We start from the raw sequence: 19,254 nt of genomic DNA, 5'->3' as shown, positions 1-19,254 counted from the left end.
GTTCGTTCTTCTTCTGTTCTTCTTCTGTTCTTCCATTTTTTTAACCAAAACACGAATTCGTTTTAAATTCCAAAATCCTTTAATGCAAAGTTGTTAGGAATCTTTCACACAAACTATTCTCAAAATCTCAATCTCCAACTCCTTATATCGAGCTTCAATTTCGAAGTCAAAATTTTTAAAACAAAAAGTCAAATTTTGTTCATCAATTAAATTCGTGATATCTGTTATGATTCAGGATTAATTGATGATTTTTATAGTTTATATTTATGATTTAGAACCTTTTTCAAGTTGGGATCATGAGCTAAAACTTTCTAAAATTCAAAGTTAAATTTTTTTTTAAACCCGTAACAGCAGCAGCGGTTTTTTTTTTTTTTTTTTTTATTTATTTTTTTTTTGTTTGTTTGTTGAGACTCTTAATTTAAATACATAGTTAATCGTTTTCTGTTAGAGAATCAAAGTTGAGTGTTTTGATTAATTTGTTTATGGTGGATCGAAATTGGTTGTGAGGAAGAAGAAGTTAGAACACAGAATATAGTTTATAAATATATGGTCTGGGTTTTATCTCAGAAAAACAGATTGGTTCGATGGTCATGGGTGTTTGAGTATAACCAAGGGGTCTCGGGTTCGAACCCGGCTAGGGGTATTTTTTTTAAAAGGAGGCCTTTCTAAGGTAGTCTTCATTTTATTATTATTACCATTATACTCAATTAATGATATTATTAGATTACTAAAATCAAAATCATAAATATTATTAATGGTAAAATTAATATTTTACAAGTTTTATTATTAATATCATTATTATTATTAATAGAGTTATTATTAACCTAAATATATTAATGCTATTATCATTATTGTTACTAATATCAACTTAATATAATTTGAACTACCATTTTGATAAACAAATGAAATACATAATATATATATATATATATATATATATATATATATATATATATATATATATATATATATATATATATATATATATATATATATATATATATATATATATATATATATATATATATATATATATATATATATATATTTAACACATATAACATAACACAATATTTTATTTTGTAAAAGGAATACATGAAATATAAATATATTATTAATATAAAAATAATATCATTAATACGTTATATATATAAACTTATTTGACTACAATTGTATGTATTAATATATATACAACAAATGATATAGGTTCGTGAATCCGAGGCCAACCTTATATGTGATTAATGGTGTTATATGTATTTTTACTACAAAATACAGTATGGTGAGTATATAGTCCCCTTTTAAACTCTAAATATTTTTAGGCTGAGAATACATGCGCTGTTTTTATAAATGATTTACGGTATGGACACAAGTGATAAAACTAAATTCTCGGTTGAGTTGTACCATGGCATATCTCTTTATACTTGGTAACTGCAAATTACGTGAGGAGCGTAAACGCGAATCCTGTTGATAGATCTATCGGGCTGACATCCCCAACCGGGCTGGACGACCAGCATTTAACGGTTGCACAGTACTTCGTTCTCGTTACTACACTTGGTACGGTGTAGGGTTTATTTAAGAATATGCTGCGATGACTTTTAGTTAAGTATGGTTACCAAGTGCTCAACTGCTTTTCTATACACGAGGAGTGTATTATGTATAAACTTTAAATCTTGTGGTCCATTGTAATAACGCTGCTAGCATCAAACCTATATATCTCACCAACTTTATGTTGACGTTTCAAAGCATGTTATTCTCAGGTATGAATTAAGTCTTCCGCTGTGCATTAGCTCATATTAAGGATACTATTTGGGACCATTTAAGCCAGGATTCAAGAACGTTGTATTCGAGTCATTGAAGATCATTAGAGACTATTATTAAGTAAAAGACAGATTAGGTCACTTGGATATTATGAAATGATAGGCGAACATGTCAACTTTTGATGTAATGATAGATTGCCTTTTAAGAATAAATGCAACGTTTGTAAAATGTATCATATAGAGGTCAAGTACCTTGCAATGTTATCATATGTTATTGTATTCGTCCCTATGGATTGGGTCGGGTCGTTTCATGTGGTATCAGAGCGTTGGTCTTAGCGAACCAGGTCTTGCATTAGTGTGTCTAACTGTTAGTTGTTAAGATACATTAGTGAGTCTGAACTTTGACCGTGTCTACATGTCAAAAAGTTTTGCTTATCATTTCTAGTCGGAAACCATCTGCTTATCATCCTTAGGGAATTGTCTGCTTATCATTCTTTAGTCTAGACACGTCTTACTGCATTTAGTGCATCGATAGTGTATAGACAAAATTCATATCTTAGCGTATCTGAAAATTCAAATCTTAGCGCATCTGTAGACTTGCTTGTCATATGCCGTAAGTTCCTCTGTAGGCTACGAAATCTTTAGTATCATAGATATTCTATGAAGTTAGAATATCATCCTATATTCGAAAATCAATTCACATCAAAGATTCTTCTCAAATTGCCCTCTTGGCGAAAAACCTGAAAGCACTTACCGGCGAACCTGTTCGAGAAACCATTTACCCTCTCATTTCTAGAGTATCCTGTCACGATTATATATTATCCTATATTTGAATCTTACTCACCCGCTCGTTTCAATCGTCAATCATCTCGACATAATATAAGAAGTTAACGAACTACGTGCTCGAGTAATGACTTTGGAAAAATCTGGTGCGGAGGTTACAAACACCAGCAGCAGCATCAGCAGCATAATCCGTACCACCATTATCAACGCCGACAATACCCTTATCACCTCCAACCACAACCACGTCGTAAACCTCAACATCACAATCTGTACCTCGGATATCAACGTCACACGCCTCAATAACCCCATCTGTACTTCGAGTATGATCTTCGTTTTACATATCGTTCTACATCAATTATCTTCGCTTACGTATCATTCTACCTCATTTATCTTCGCTCGATATGATGATTATGTAATTTCTAAAGTTTAGAGATTATGTAATCTAGTATTAACGATAAATCAAATGAGTTTAATATCTTTTTGACTCATTAAATCCATGGTTACATCTGAAGAAAATATATATGCCAGTATATTTTCATAAAGATTGTAATTAAAAATTCCTTCATACAAACTATTAATGATGAAAATATTTTAACGGGTGGGTAGTACCCGAGGAATATTTATAATTCACATTAATAAGTTATACTGTACATTCTTCGAATCTGATTCAACGGTTATCTTACTTACAACCACCGATATTCGTATTCGCTCACCCCAGAATAACCATTTTCATTCAAATTTCATATTCGTATTTTGACCTATCAGAATCCAACAAGTGGCATAATGAAGAAACATTGGACAAAATAAAATTTGTTAGAAACAAACGGATTAATTAATTGAAATATGGTTAAGATTCCACGCTAACTGTTCCTAGCTAACTGTTTCCAGCTAACTGTTAATTCCGTATTACATTTTATTTATCACAATTTACATTCTCGCAATTTAATTTATCGTCATTTAATTTCTGTTATTTACTTTTACGCACTTTACCATCGGGACACATGTACAACAATACGTCGGATTAATTCTGAGACAACACATTGTGCATTGGGTCATGATATATATTTATTTATTTTACGCACTTTAAATAACGGGACACGTATACAAGGTTTCGATTTATCATATTGACCCATCTATATATATATTTTGGAACAACCATAGACACTCTATATGTGAAGGTGGGAGTTGGCTATACAGGGTCGGAGTTGATTCCAAAATATATATATACTTTGAGTTGTGATCGACACTGAGACCGGTACACGGGTCACGATACGTATTAATTAGGTATATTAAATTATATATGAATATATTGAACTGTTGAACTATTGGACCATTGGACAATCGGACTAATAGACTGCTAACTATGGACAAGTAAAATGAATTAAAATATTGATTATAACATATGAAACTAAACAATTCTTCAAGTTTGCCACTTGATTTTATCTCAAACCTCATTCGTATCGTGGCAAATACAATTCACATTCACAACTTTTCATAATTCTTTAAAACACCTCGATCGAGAAGTTGGACCAGCCGCACCTCGTCTACGAAAGAAAGATTTATGCATACAGTTATGCACCTGAAAAACTCTCGAAAACAAAGTTATAGTTAAAATGTATCCGCGTCGAATTCCTTATCATTTATTAGCAAAAACAACCTCACAATTCTTTTTCAGGAAGCTGATTTTGTCACAGCTCCACTTCGACTTCTCAGTAAGACTACTTTTATTATAATCTCAATATATACGTATCCTTTCGCCGTCGTTACTGGAGAACCTTTTATATCCCATCATATTATCATCAGTGTTTAATCATTTAAAAATACAATTCTTCTGAAACCATCTTGGTTTGATAACCGATGACCCAGATCCGATAACTTTGAAAAAGCTGATGAAGCAGCATGTCGTAGATGGTTTTAATGACCAAAAATTGATAATAAAAGAAGGAAGTGTTAGGAACACTCTATAGAAAATTTGGTACAGAAAACCGGATTGAGCAAACCGTGAAGGAGACTCTAAACAAATTACAAGGACTAAACTTGTACATAAAGAATTATGACAATTTTGTAGCAAACACCTTGCTTCTGAATCTAAACCCTTACGGGTCAATCTTCATCATCATCCTTCGAAATTAGAAATTCCAAGATATAATCATATCTTTCATTATAAATATCCTCAATATTTTGAAGATATTTTCACAACTATTCTTATTTGGGATCATTTATCTCTCCGTAACATCTGTGTTACAACATAAAAGAAACTGTGTTAGTTTCTAAGTTCTAAAACCTTCGAGTTTAAAATATGAATGTTTTTGGAAGTAGTGTTGGGAACTGATGCATGAATTAGTATAATATAATGAAACTTGATCAACTTCATTATATTACAGTAAATCATGTTAAGTTTCTAATGGAATGTGATGATTCACAGTACCATCATCATGTGCCATGTTACACGACTCTTGCATTCTAACCAATCTGCCAACATATTAGAGCGTATCACCCTGATAGTTCTATTTTTCCGAAATGTTCTGGTAATTTGACCAATCAAAATCGTGCCATTACCATTTCTTACTAAAAGCATTAGTTATGTTCATTCCAAATTTCATATCTACAAATTTCGGACCATTACTCGCTTGACTTGAGGACGGGAAGAAGAAACGAAGGGACAAAACCCCAAAATAGAAATTGGAGAATAAATCGCAGCAAATAGGAGAAAGCATTAGCTATGGATGACAATGATTATAGAAGACAGAAGCAGGAACATCAAAGTATAAGAAAAGATATAAAACCCAACAATCACCCAGAAACTACAAACCGTGTATATCAATACGTATTGCAGCGTAAAGACACGGGAGAGTTAGAAACAATATAATTCCAAGGAAATCATAAAAGTGAATAGATTCTTCTGGCGGCAGATGAAAGAGAAGAATGAAAGATATGAAAGTTAGAAATATAATAAGAATCAGGATTGGATGGAGCATATTAAGGAAGGAGTAGAGGAAGAAAGAATAGAAGGTGTGGAGAATAAGGAAACGAAGGGGGTGGATTTATAGCAATATATCCGACAGAGAAATCGGAACAGATTATGGCATTAATCAAAGAAGATTTCGATTTCCTAAATCGCCGAAGAACCAAATCTTATTACGTAAGATTTTCTTTAAATTTCGGAAATCAATCATAACCACGTCATCAGTTAAAACGATTCCATATTACTCATTTCACTCTTTTGTGATAGCTTCACTCGGGTGCTTCACTTGATCGAATTATTTTATCCATATCTCTCAATATTGATGAAACTCCATTACTATCTCATATTTGTCATAAAAACATTTCTGTTGTTATCCATGACAACCTTTATCAAATTTCGGGGACGAAATTTCTTTAACGGGTGGGTACTGTAACGACCCGGAAATTTCCGACCAAATTTAAACTCTAATCTCCATATGTTTCCGACACGATAAGCAAAAACATTAATGTTGAGTTTAGAAGTTTGAAATTTGTATTCAGATAACTAGTTACTCTTTGACCAAGCCTGACGATTCACGAACCACTAATTGGAATTAAAATACATATATATTTTAAATATATGAATATATAATAATAATTTAAAATATAATTAGAAATATATATATATATATATATATATATATATATATATATATATATATATATATATATATATATATATAGCTGTCATTAAAGTATTATTGGTATTAATATTAATATTATCTTTATTGCAAATTATTATTGTTATTACGTTTGTCATTAGTCTTATTTTGATATTATCGTTAATGTTATTATTATTATTATTATTATTATTAGTAAGTTAGATTATTATAAAAATAATTATAATTATTAATTATTAATATTATTATCATTATTACTTCTATTATTATTATTATTAGTATCATTATTATTAATAAAACTAATATGAAATACCAATGTTTATATAATGAATATTAATTTGCTTCTTTATACAAATAATACACAAATAAATATAAATATATATTTATATATATATAATGTTATATAAGGATACAAATACAGAATATATATATATAATTAAAAATGATTAAAAGTATAATTTAGATGTAAGTTCCATATTATTTGTTATTAGTAAAATTATTATTAATATCATTAGTATTATTATTAAATTATTATATATTTTTTTTACGGATTTTAATCAGATATACATATACTAAATACAGAATGTAAATATTCAGATACATGTTTACAAGAAAATTAATTATATATAAAAACAGTATATATACATACAGAAATTTTGGTATATATTAATAAAAATACAGTTAAAGCACATACATATAAAAATAGATACAGTTTCGCATTTTTTTCTTCTTTGAGAGTAAATATCAGATATTTTTAGTCCGTGATTATACCTGTCTCTTTCAGTCACAATTAAAAACAGAGATTCTTCACATTATATAATATGGAGTACCCTGCAACTGGTTAGGAATTAAAAAAAAACAGAAATTTTTTTACAGTTCGTTCTTCTTCTGTTCTTCTTCTGTTCTTCCATTTTTTTTTAACCAAAACACGAATTCGTTTTAAATTCCAAAATCCTTTAATGCAAAGTTGTTAGGAATCTTTCACACAAACTATTCTCAAAATCTCAATCTCCAACTCCTTATATCGAGCTTCAATTTCGAAGTCAAAATTTTTAAAACAAAAAGTCAAATTTTGTTCATCAATTAAATTCGTGATATCTGTTATGATTCAGGATTAATTGATGATTTTTATAGTTTATATTTATGATTTAGAACCTTTTTCAAGTTGGGATCATGAGCTAAAACTTTCTAAAATTCAAAGTTAAATTTTTTTTTAAACCCGTAACAGCAGCAGCGGTTTTTCTTTTTTTTTTATTTATTTATTTATTTATTTTTTTTTGTTTGTTGAGACACTTAATTTAAATACATAGTTAATCGTTTTCTGTTAGAGAATCAAAGTTGAGTGTTTTGATTAATTTGTTTATGGTGGATCGAAATTGGTTGTGAGGAAGAAGAAGTTAGAACACAGAATATAGTTTATAAATATATGGTCTGGGTTTTATCTCAGAAAAACAGATTGGTTCGATGGTCATGGGTGTTTGAGTATAACCGAGGGGTCTCGGGTTCGAACCCGGCTAGGGGTATTTTTTTTAAAAGGAGGCCTTTCTAAGGTAGTCTTCATTTTATTATTATTACCATTATACTCAATTAATGATATTATTAGATTACTAAAATCAAAATCATAAATATTATTAATGGTAAAATTAATATTTTACAAGTTTTATTATTAATATCATTATTATTATTAATAGAGTTATTATTAACCTAAATATATTAATGCTATTATCATTATTGTTACTAATATCAACTTAATATAATTTGAACTACCATTTTGATAAACAAATGAAATACATAATATATATATATATATATATTTAACACATATAACATAACACAATATTTTATTTTGTAAAAGGAATACATGAAATATAAATATATTATTAATATAAAAATAATATCATTAATACGTTATATATATAAACTTATTTGACTACAATTGTATGTATTAATATATATACAACAAATGATATAGGTTCGTGAATCCGAGGCCAACCTTATACGTGAATAATGGTGTTATATGTATTTTTACTACAAAATACAGTATGGTGAGTATATAGTCCCCTTTTAAACTCTAAATATTTTTAGGCTGAGAATACATGCGCTGTTTTTATAAATGATTTACGGTATGGACACAAGTGATAAAACTAAATTCTCGGTTGAGTTGTACCATGGCATATCTCTTTATACTTGGTAACTGCAAATTACGTGAGGAGCGTAAACGCGAATCCTGTTGATAGATCTATCGGGCTGACATCCCCAACCGGGCTGGACGACCAGCATTTAACGGTTGCACAGTACTTCGTTCTCGTTACTACACTTGGTACGGTGTAGGGTTTATTTAAGAATATGCTGCGATGACTTTTAGTTAAGTATGGTTACCAAGTGCTCAACTGCTTTTCTATACACGAGGAGTGTATTATGTATAAACTTTAAATCTTGTGGTCCATTGTAATAACGCTGCTAGCATCAAACCTATATATCTCACCAACTTTATGTTGACGTTTCAAAGCATGTTATTCTCAGGTATGAATTAAGTCTTCCGATGTGCATTAGCTCATATTAAGGATACTATTTGGGACCATTTAAGCCAGGATTCAAGAACGTTGCATTCGAGTCATTGAAGATCATTAGAGACTATTATTAAGTAAAAGACAGATTAGGTCACTTGGATATTATGAAATGATAGGCGAACATGTCAACTTTTGATGTAATGATAGATTGCCTTTTAAGAATAAATGCAACGTTTGTAAAATGTATCATATAGAGGTCAAGTACCTCGCAATGTTATCATATGTTATTGTATTCGTCCCTATGGATTGGGTCGGGTCGTTTCATGTCCAACTTTTTAAGGCTTTACCATGCATAAACTAGTAGACAAATCCCTCCCCCCATTCCTTGCCAAAACCGTCACCTAGTACACATGGAGAGGAGGTTTTGATTCATTTTTTTTGTATTACTTCTCATCTTGCTCTCTCACATTTCACATACACACTTTCACTTGCAATTTTTCTCTCATTTCTTTCTCTCTTTTCTCTCTAACTCTTGTAAGTATTATGAGGCTTTTCTTCTCTTCTTTTTTTCTTGTTAAAACCGTAACCCAACATCTCATAATCATCATCATTACTTGTTGTTATTGTTGATTAATTACTTACTTGTTAGTTGTTGTTATTTACTTACTAGTTTTCAAGAACCAAACTTGTTAGTTTGTTCTTCATTTATCTTGTATTTACAAGAACACACAAGAACATAAACTTTCTAGTTTATGTTCTACACTTAATATGTTAAAAGATTTTAAGTTCATGGTTGTAGAATCATTACTTGTAAGTCATGTTTGTAAACTTAAAGTTTACATTCTTAAAGATCAAACTTTAGTTTGAATCTTTAAAGTATGAACAACCCATGAACTAGTTACTTGTTTACTTAGTTTATTTCTTTATATTATGTACTTTAATTTCATGTTTGTTGGTTTAAATGGTCAAGCATTACAAGTTAGTCTTGATCTCATACTTTCTTGAACTAAAATTAACTTTAAAAGTTCAAGAACATGTAAGTAAGCTTTCTTTAATTATAACTTGGTACACTTATGTTAGATCTAGACTTTTGGGTCTTGGATCTTCAAGATCTAACTAAGAACTATGTTCTACATCTTAAGATCTTGATTAGTTAGTTTACTTTCAAGTTTGTAGTTCAAAATTACTTTTATATTTCATGTATGTGTTAAATCTAAGACTTTGATGTAACTTTGGTTCATCAAAACACTTGCAACACTTAAATGAGTTGTGCTACATGTCTTGGACTTACACAAGTGTTATGATGGTGAAACCTTGGTTAAGATGATGCAAACACATCAACGAGTTGTACACTTGAAACTATATGCGTCAAGGATGAGAACCGTGATAAGCATCGAACAACAAGGACCACCGGAACCTACTGTTTTACTGTTTCTGTGTCTGAGCCGTATGACCTGGGCTACTGTAAAGATGATTTTCAGATAGCTCTGTTTGATTAGATAACTTTTCATTTAGGACTCGTCTTAATCCGAGTTACGGTTTAGGATTTATGGCCCTCCGATCGTCACTATGTCTTTTAACGTTGTGCTGAAAATTCTGACCTACTCGCACTTAGACCGTCGCCACGGTCAAACGAAGACGAGTTTGCTTCTGGGATTTTTACCACAACTAAAGGGCTCATATACGGAGCCATGGCCACTGGTCTCACCTTATTTCAGTAGGTATAGAGGTCGTGGTGACTGACCGAACTCAGCCTTTGTTTTAAACTCTTTTCATGAACGAAACTTACTTTACACCTTTTGTTGGATGATAAATGATGATGACCTTTAAGACCTAATTTACATACTTTTAAACCTATTCGGACGATTTACTGACTTAGTACTATTTGACTTAGGTTGAGGACTTTCCGGACCTACATACTTGCTTACTTTCCGACTCATACTTTACCGCTACTTTATCATTGTGAGTTATAGCATCCCTTTTTACTTTAACTATTTGGGACTGAGAATACATGCGTGTTTTATGTTTTACATACTAGGCACGAGTACTTAAACTTATATATGTGTGGGTTATACAACGGCATAAAAATTCCCTTTAGCTCGGTAACGTTTAATCATTGGTTTTTGAACCGTGAACGCGAATCTTAGATATGGATCCATAGGGTTTGACATCCCCACTCGGGCTAGTCGCGCTAGCATTTAACGAGTGTTTAATACTTCGTAAACATACGCACTTGCCAAGTGTACTTTCAGGGGGTGATATATTATTAAACGTTAAGTTAGTTACCGAGTGCCCACGGTTGAGCATATACTTAAACATACTGATTTGGATTACTGTTTTGAAATGCTCTTTGTAGCACTGAAATCTCGTGGCCTACCTTACAACTGTTATACTTAAACTATAGCTCACCAACCTTTGTGTTGACGTTTTTAAGCATGTTTTTCTCAGGTGCTTAAGGTTGCTTCCGCTGTTATACTAGTCTTGCTGTAGACACCCGCTGCTTTAGAGATGTCACTGCATGAACGCTTACTTTTGCATTCAAACTTTAGTACTTTTGAAATGATGATTTGTAACGACCATTGGGGTCACATACACTTATTAATTTCTTCTACTTAGTGAAGCATACTTTTGATGTAAAACATTCGACGTTGGTTATGACGTCACTTTTATTATGAATGCAAACTCTTTTTGAAATTGCATATAGTACTTAACCTTGTAATGATCCTGTTGTTGATGGTCCGTACATGATGATTTAGTACGGGACATCACATTTGGTATCAGAGCATTGGTTGTAGGGAATTAGGTTGCATTAGTGAGTCTAAGACCGACCCGAGTAGGATTCACTAAGAGGACTAATCTACAACTTGCTAGTTTACTTGTTTCCGCTGAACTTACTGCATACTGCTGCTTGCTTTTACTGCTATATATCATATACTACTACTTGTTTACACTACTGCATGATATTACCTACTTTCGATTGCATGCTACTGTGTTATATTACTGCATGCTACTATTTGCCTTTAGCATGTTACCTCAGTATGATACTGTTACTATTGCCATGTTACGTACTGCTGTAAACGATCTAGGCTGCTGTAGTTGTTATGCCTGATTATGCTCTTGCTACCTGTCTACTATCCGCTATACCGACTTGGAGAACTTATCCTTCCCGGTTCAGATGTTTTCCTGAACTACTTTCCCACTCGTCAAATCCTAAGAACTAGTAGTGTAATCCACCTGTTACTACTGTTCCACCGTTCCAGAGATCGAAACATTTTTTCACGTCCTCGACTACTTTAAACTTCATACACCGTCCTCCACCATTAAGACACCAAGGAATAAACTCATACCCCAAAAAATTAACATCTTCATTTGGAGAGTTCTATATGGGAGAATCCCAACAAGTGTAGAACTAGACAAAAGAGGAGTTGATCTCGACTCCATCCTCTGCCCACTATGCAACCTACACATAGAGTCTATTGAACACATATTAATTCATTGCACGTCTACATCAAACATCTGGGAATCAATTCTACAATGGTGGAACCTCCCAGCCAACACCTTCACCAATCTCCGTGACATAACCTTAAATGATCAATCCTTCACCACGTCACAAAATGGTGCTAACATCTGGCAAGCCATTAAATGGGCATCCACTTACATTATCTGGAAATACCGAAATCTCAAGGTCTTCGGTAAAAAAGAATGGTGTGCCGCAACAATCTTATCCGAAATCCAAACACAGTCTTTCGCATGGATATCCAAAAGACACAAAAAATCTATAGTTATGTGGCACCAGTGGCTAGTCAATCCCACCTTCTACATCTCCTCAAATCATCAGAGATCCGGCATTAGCTAATTGTAGCAAAGTCCTATTCGTCAGTGCATTCATGGCTTGGATTTCCATTTTCACTTGGTTAAATGGGGAGTGTCAGCCGACTTTGTCATCGCAAGTGCGGTACTGTCTGGTTGCCTCTTCCCAGCTTGATGTCTCAAGTTCCGCGATGTCTTTGGTCTCCTAGCCCATGAATCTGTACATTTTCCATTTTCGATCTCATTACATTGTATAGTTGTATAGGGCTTTGTAACTCTCCGATATATTAATAATACTTTTTGCTTGCTTTTCAAAAAAAAAAAAAAAATTTCACGCAATCTAGAAGATTGTTCAGTTGATACATACCCTGTACGCTTTCATGACCGTCACTTAACTCTTTCATTCTTTACCACTGCTCGACGATCTAACGACACTTCTGGACTTAGGTCCCTAAAACTCCTAGACATTGGAGAAGTCGGGAAGGCATTCCCTTTAACAAGGTCATAGTGTCTTCTACTGATGCTCAGCCATACCCAAAGACTTGGGAGTCACCTCGAGACATATCGTATCACTACTTGCTACACGTACAACTCGACATGAGACCCAGATTGAATTTCTAGAAAGGAATCTAACGATGTTACTTGAACCCGAATATATCGAAGAAATTTCAGAGCACTTAGGCATTGATGCATGACCTATGGAACTTACGCACCCACACCAAGAAACCGTGAGATTAATTATGTAGATTTTATTTTGAGACAACACAGGTAAAGCACCATTAGATGAAATTGAGTAGAACTTGAAGTGATCACGTTACATTGACCATGTGAAGTGATATTGGAATGAACGTACGATTTAGTACAATATAATGATGTCAGGCCAGCGTGATCATATTGAAGTAAATCATGTAGAAGTTCCAATGTTAATACATGAGGAATATGAGGTGATCCAGGGAAACTTTGGCAGGGATCACTTGAGCATACACATTATAATCTGTTAAAGGTAGGGAAGGAGTAACCACGTAGCCCAGATACTGTACAAGAAGGGCCTTGATTGCAGAATTGATAACCCAAAAATTTGTTATAGATATCGACACCCTGGACATTTAAGGAAAAAGTTCTCAAATAGGAAAAACCTTGTACTGACTTGCGGTAGAGCAATCGTTATCTCAGTTATGGAAACTTGCATGGATCCTGATTTTAGTTAGGGTACATTTCATCACAACGTTTTATTGTCTCAAGGTTATTTAATACCGGAGCGATAGAAACCTTATATCTAAGAACCTTAGTGTTATGACTAATAAGCCAATAACAACTATGAGGGTTAAGTATTCTATAGGACTAGCAAATGGTAAGCAGAGAAAGACAGGGGAATACTTTAAGGTAGTACTTTAAGGTTAACAGGTGGGTCATTTGGAGATGACCTCATATTAACCAAACTTGGAAGTTTTAATGTAATAGTTGAAAGGGATTAGTTACCTACACGCAGACATATGAGAAGATTGATAAAATTTTCACAGCAGTATAATAAGATTGGTTGGAATGAACCTTAGGATTAACCTAACATCCATCAATTAGGGAAATTGGATGCAATAGTTGGGATGAACTTTAAAGATTAACCTAATAAGTTAGAAAGCTTTGATGAAATAGTTGGAACGAACTGACTTTCAAGGATGAAAGCGGAATTTATTTATAATGAGGAAGATTTATTCGTATACCTTGCAAGAATAGTGAAACTATTATGGGAAGAGATGTAGCCCGAAAATTGAACCTTATTAGTTACATGACAACAACCCGAAATCCCACAATGGAAATGGGAAGAAATTCATCACTAACTACCAGAGACGGTAGGCGGTTAGGACATCATCTGAGTTATTATTGACCATCTCGCCAAAACTGCTCACTTTCTAGCCATGAAAGTGAAAGGACCCGTTCATATTCATTATAAACGATTCACAATAGTTGATTACATTGCGAGGTATTTGACCTCTATATGATACATTTTACAAACATTGCATTCGTTTTTAAAAGACAAACTTTCTTTACAACGAAAGTTGACGGCATTCACACCATTTCATAATACATCCAACTATAATTGGCTTAATAATAATCTTGATGAACTCAATGACTCGAATGCAACGTCTTTCAAAATATGCCATGAATGACTCCAAGTAATATTCTTAAAATGAGCTAATGCACAGCGGAAGATTTCTTTAATACCTGAGAATAAACATGCTTTAAAGTGTCAACCAAAAGGTTGGTGAGTTCATAGGTTTATCATAACAATCATTTCAATATATTAATAGACCACAAGATTTCCGTTTATAAATATATGTACACTCGCAAGTGTATAAAAGTATTCTATAAGTTGTAGGCACTTGGTAACAAGCCTTAACGTTCATGTTTTACCCTCTGAAGTACACCAGATCAGGTGTGTTTAAAATAACCTCGAAGTACTAAAGCATCTCATAGTCAGGATGGGGTTTGTCAGGCCCAATAGATCTATCTTTAGGATTCGCGCCTACCGTACATAGACAAGTAGTTTAATGTTACCAAGCTAAGGGTATATTTCTGGTTTAAACCCACGTAGAATTGGTTTTCGTACTTGTGCCTATTTCGTAAAACATTTATAAAAACAGCGCATGTATTCTCAGTCCCAAAAATATATATAAAAGGGAGCAAATGAAACTCACAATACTGTATTTCGTAGCAATTATGTATATGACGGCACTGAAAATGATAAACGTTAGGTTGACCTCACGAGCAATACCCTCGATCAATACCCATAACCTCCATAGCTATAACCCATAATTTCCTTAGCTCTATCCCGTTTGAAAACTTATTTTGAAATCATCCGAGTATAACTCCGTCGTAGTATTTTATGTATACTAATAATATCTTGAAATAATACAAAAAAAAAATATATATATATATATATGTAATTCGATTGAGAGAGTTTAGAGAAATATATTTTCAAGTTTCTATGAAATAATGAAACCTATTGAATTCTATTTATAATAGATTTTTGAATTATTAAAGTGAATTATTAAAATATGAATTATTAAAGTGAATTATTAAAGTATGAATTATTAAAGTGAATTATTAAAGTGAATTATTAAAGTATGAATTATTAAAGTAAATTATTAAAGTGAATTATTAAAGTATGAATTATTAAAGTGAATTATTAAAGTATGAATTATTAAAGTGAATTATTAAAGTTAAAGTAAAATAAAAGTAAAGTAAAGGTAAAGTTAAAGTATAGTAAAAGTATAAAACTATATACGTATAATACGCGTATAAATATATATAATATTAATTTAAATCGTTATATATATTTAATAAAATAAAATATAAATATCGTTATCTTTATCATACTGGTTAAGTAATGAGTTGTCAAAAGTGGTTCTAGATATTTATAAAAGATATATACGTTTTAATAATAAAGTTCTTTTTAAACTGAAAACGTTTTTTGTACTTTTGAAACTAAATCAAATAAATATGATAATTTTGTTTTCCAAAACTAAATATATTTAAGAATCATTTTGTTAAAAGGTTAAAATAATGGAAATCGTTATACCACAAAACATTTTAGAAAAGTAGAATTATATATATTCATAATAGGTTTCAAGTTTTTAAATTACAGTCTGTTGGTGAAGCATGGGATAAAGTCCAAAGGTTAAATAAACGTATGAAATCATCTTAATGAAAAATGTCGAGTTACTTAACTTGTCGATATCCAACATCTAAGTTATTTACACTCCACGTTCTTATTTTCATATTAAATAAAATGAAAGTTAACATAGTTATCTTATCAAGGTCACGAGGAAAATATTATAAAACATGCCTTGGAAATTAAACAGGAATTTCCACTAACCCTTGTCTAGTTCCCGTTAATTGACACATTTGTTCTTATTTATAAATCACTTTACCATTTTCCGAATGTTGTCAAAAAGAATAGATTTCTTAAATCACAGTGGACCTCATAACATAGGCCCGTAATCATATCATAATGTATCTGATAATTCAATCATTTGATATTATCTCTTAATTCTGTCGATAAATATATCGAAACAAATACGTTCATGTAAAGTATCATATATCTAATACTTTGTTAATGTTTTCAGTTAATATTATATATTATATATACATATCTATATACTCATAATTGTTCGTGAATCGTCGAACACGGTCAAAGGGTAATTGATTACATGAATGTAGTTCCAAACTTTTTGAGATTCAACATTACAAATTCTGCTTATCGTGTCGGAAACATATAAAGGTTAAGTTTAAATTTGGTCAGAAATTTTCGGGTAGTCACAGAAAGAAACCGATACAATGGACAAACTTGCACAGCGATACTTAAAGGAAATTGTATTCCATCACTTCAGCAATTCAAATTCTATATTGAAGATTTCCCAAGAATCTCATTGATACTCATTCTTACGCAACTCTAAATCCTAACTTATTACGAGGAATTTCTTATTCGATGATAATCAGAACATCGTCCTTCTTACCTCGATATTAGTCATACCGGTTCGAAATTTTCCTAAAATCAATGAGTGGTTAACTCTCATCCTCATACTCTCCCATTCGTATCTCACTTATAAGCAACAACTTCACACTTAAATATTTCTGGTCAAAGGACTTATGACCCACTAATAGCCATCAATCACATATAAATTCAACGGTTTTTATTACCTCAAATATCACTCGAAATTTTCAAAAGTCTTTTACTCGATTCTCATCAATCTTTTCCAACTTGTAACCTTCGCAATATGAAAATTTTGTTTGCCAAAATTTTACACACATTATTTTACTGTGCTATCCTCTCAAAGCTTTATAAAAATAAATTTATTCTGTTTGCCAATTATACAAATTTTTGAAATCGTACCCGTTATATATAAAATAAAGTAAATGATTACTTTTGACAAATACATATGAAACTTTGCTTTCACTTTTACGAATCAAATCTTTCATTTAAAAGATATTATACTTTGAACGGTACGTGTTGTACATAACCCTAACTTACTAAGAACTTCGTTTCTTCTCTTACCTTGTCACCATAAACAATTTCTATAAAACCTTCGTTGCTTACTATATAAAACTTTTCGTGTTATTCGTATCCAAGTCATCATAAAGGCTTTATAACCGTCAAAATCGAGAGATTCATGTGTATGTGATAAAGGCACTGACTACCACGTCATGCAAGGCCTTCGGGCATCCGCTAACACTTAAACCATTCAAAACTATTGCGTTACCCCATAGATTTATTTCACCATACCTGTTGGAACAATGATTTTTCTTACATAGCTCTAAGACCTGACTCATACCAAGGGATTCTCATTTAGTGGTATTAATACCATCATTATTCCGACTTTAATACTAGTCATAACCTGTTTGGCACCTTGCAAATTCAAGAAGCAATTAACTTCTCATCCTCGTGCTCTATCCTTCGTACCTCACTTTTAGCAACGGCTTCGTACGTGAATATTTTTGGCCCAAAGACTTGTGTTCTAATAATTACCAAAACTACATTTATGTCATTAGTTTTCATTACCTAGTAACCGGTCACCCGATGATTCAAAGCTTTTCCACTCAATTTTTTTTCCCAACTCGTAACCTTTGAAATACGAAAACCATGTTTATCAAAATTTTTACCCGTTGTTTATTTGTGCGGTCCTCACGAGATTTAAAAACTTTTCTATCACTTATACGATTTATAAAATCATACATACATAAATTTATACTTACTTATTTTGATACTAAGTTATATCTTCAAATTATTTATAAAAAAAAATCCGCTCCTTTACCGAATTATTCAACTTAAGTCAAATAGTTTTGTGCAAAATGGTACACGATGTACCTACTTCTAAGTTTACTAGGAACTTCGTTCCGTTTGCGTTGTCACAACAAACATTTAAAGGTACTGTTTTTCAAAACTCTCTTAGTTGATTTTATTAAAGGTTTTCATATTAGACTACACCATGTATGGATCACACTTTTCTAGCCCTCTGTTAGAGATGAAACTTACCATTAAGATCTTTGTTAAAAACTCTTGAGCCACTTTGGATGGCGGTTTTATAAATTTGTTAGAAAATCCTTGCACCCAAAAATGTTCTTTTAAAGCTAGACATGACAAAAACGCGGGCCGATAAATTAGTTTCCAGGGTACACTCAGTGGTCACCCCATTGTAGGACAGGCACTAGGTGAGTTTCTACTCTTAAAATTTCACGGCTAAATGCAACACCCTCGTAAACATCATCTCTATGAATCAGTATGTTGAGATACAAGAATCATTTTAGAGATTCTTTTCACTTGGAATAAATCATTCTTTAGGACCAAGAGTTCACGTATCTTCTCATCCGCTCATCCCCTTAAGTACACAGATAAATTCAGAACGAACCACTCGAAGAGTTCACTCTCACGCCTTTCGTGCGACTTTCTTTTGGAAATGTAATATAAGATACTTTGAGAACCTATGAACCTCGTTATCCCTTTTGGGAAGAGACTGCTTAAAACATTTACGACACTGATATGGATACTTCATATGTTCCTTCCTTCATTGGTTGCAACTGTATGTTGCTCTAGTTAACGTTAACCCTAACTTCAACATGTAACTGAAAGGATGAAGTTACATTACGGAACTGTGTTTTCATTTCATCCAAGGATAGGTTCACCTGCAGTATGGTAAACTAGGTGATATTCCTCATTGTTCGTTCAGGCAGTCCTGAAGACACTTAAATAATCATGGCTTACAAGTCCGGTTGGTC

The sequence above is a fragment of the Rutidosis leptorrhynchoides genome, chromosome 1 (assembly GCF_046630445.1).
Source record: "Rutidosis leptorrhynchoides isolate AG116_Rl617_1_P2 chromosome 1, CSIRO_AGI_Rlap_v1, whole genome shotgun sequence".
Classification (NCBI taxonomy): domain Eukaryota; kingdom Viridiplantae; phylum Streptophyta; class Magnoliopsida; order Asterales; family Asteraceae; genus Rutidosis; species Rutidosis leptorrhynchoides.
Note: the sequence above shows the minus strand (reverse complement) of the source record.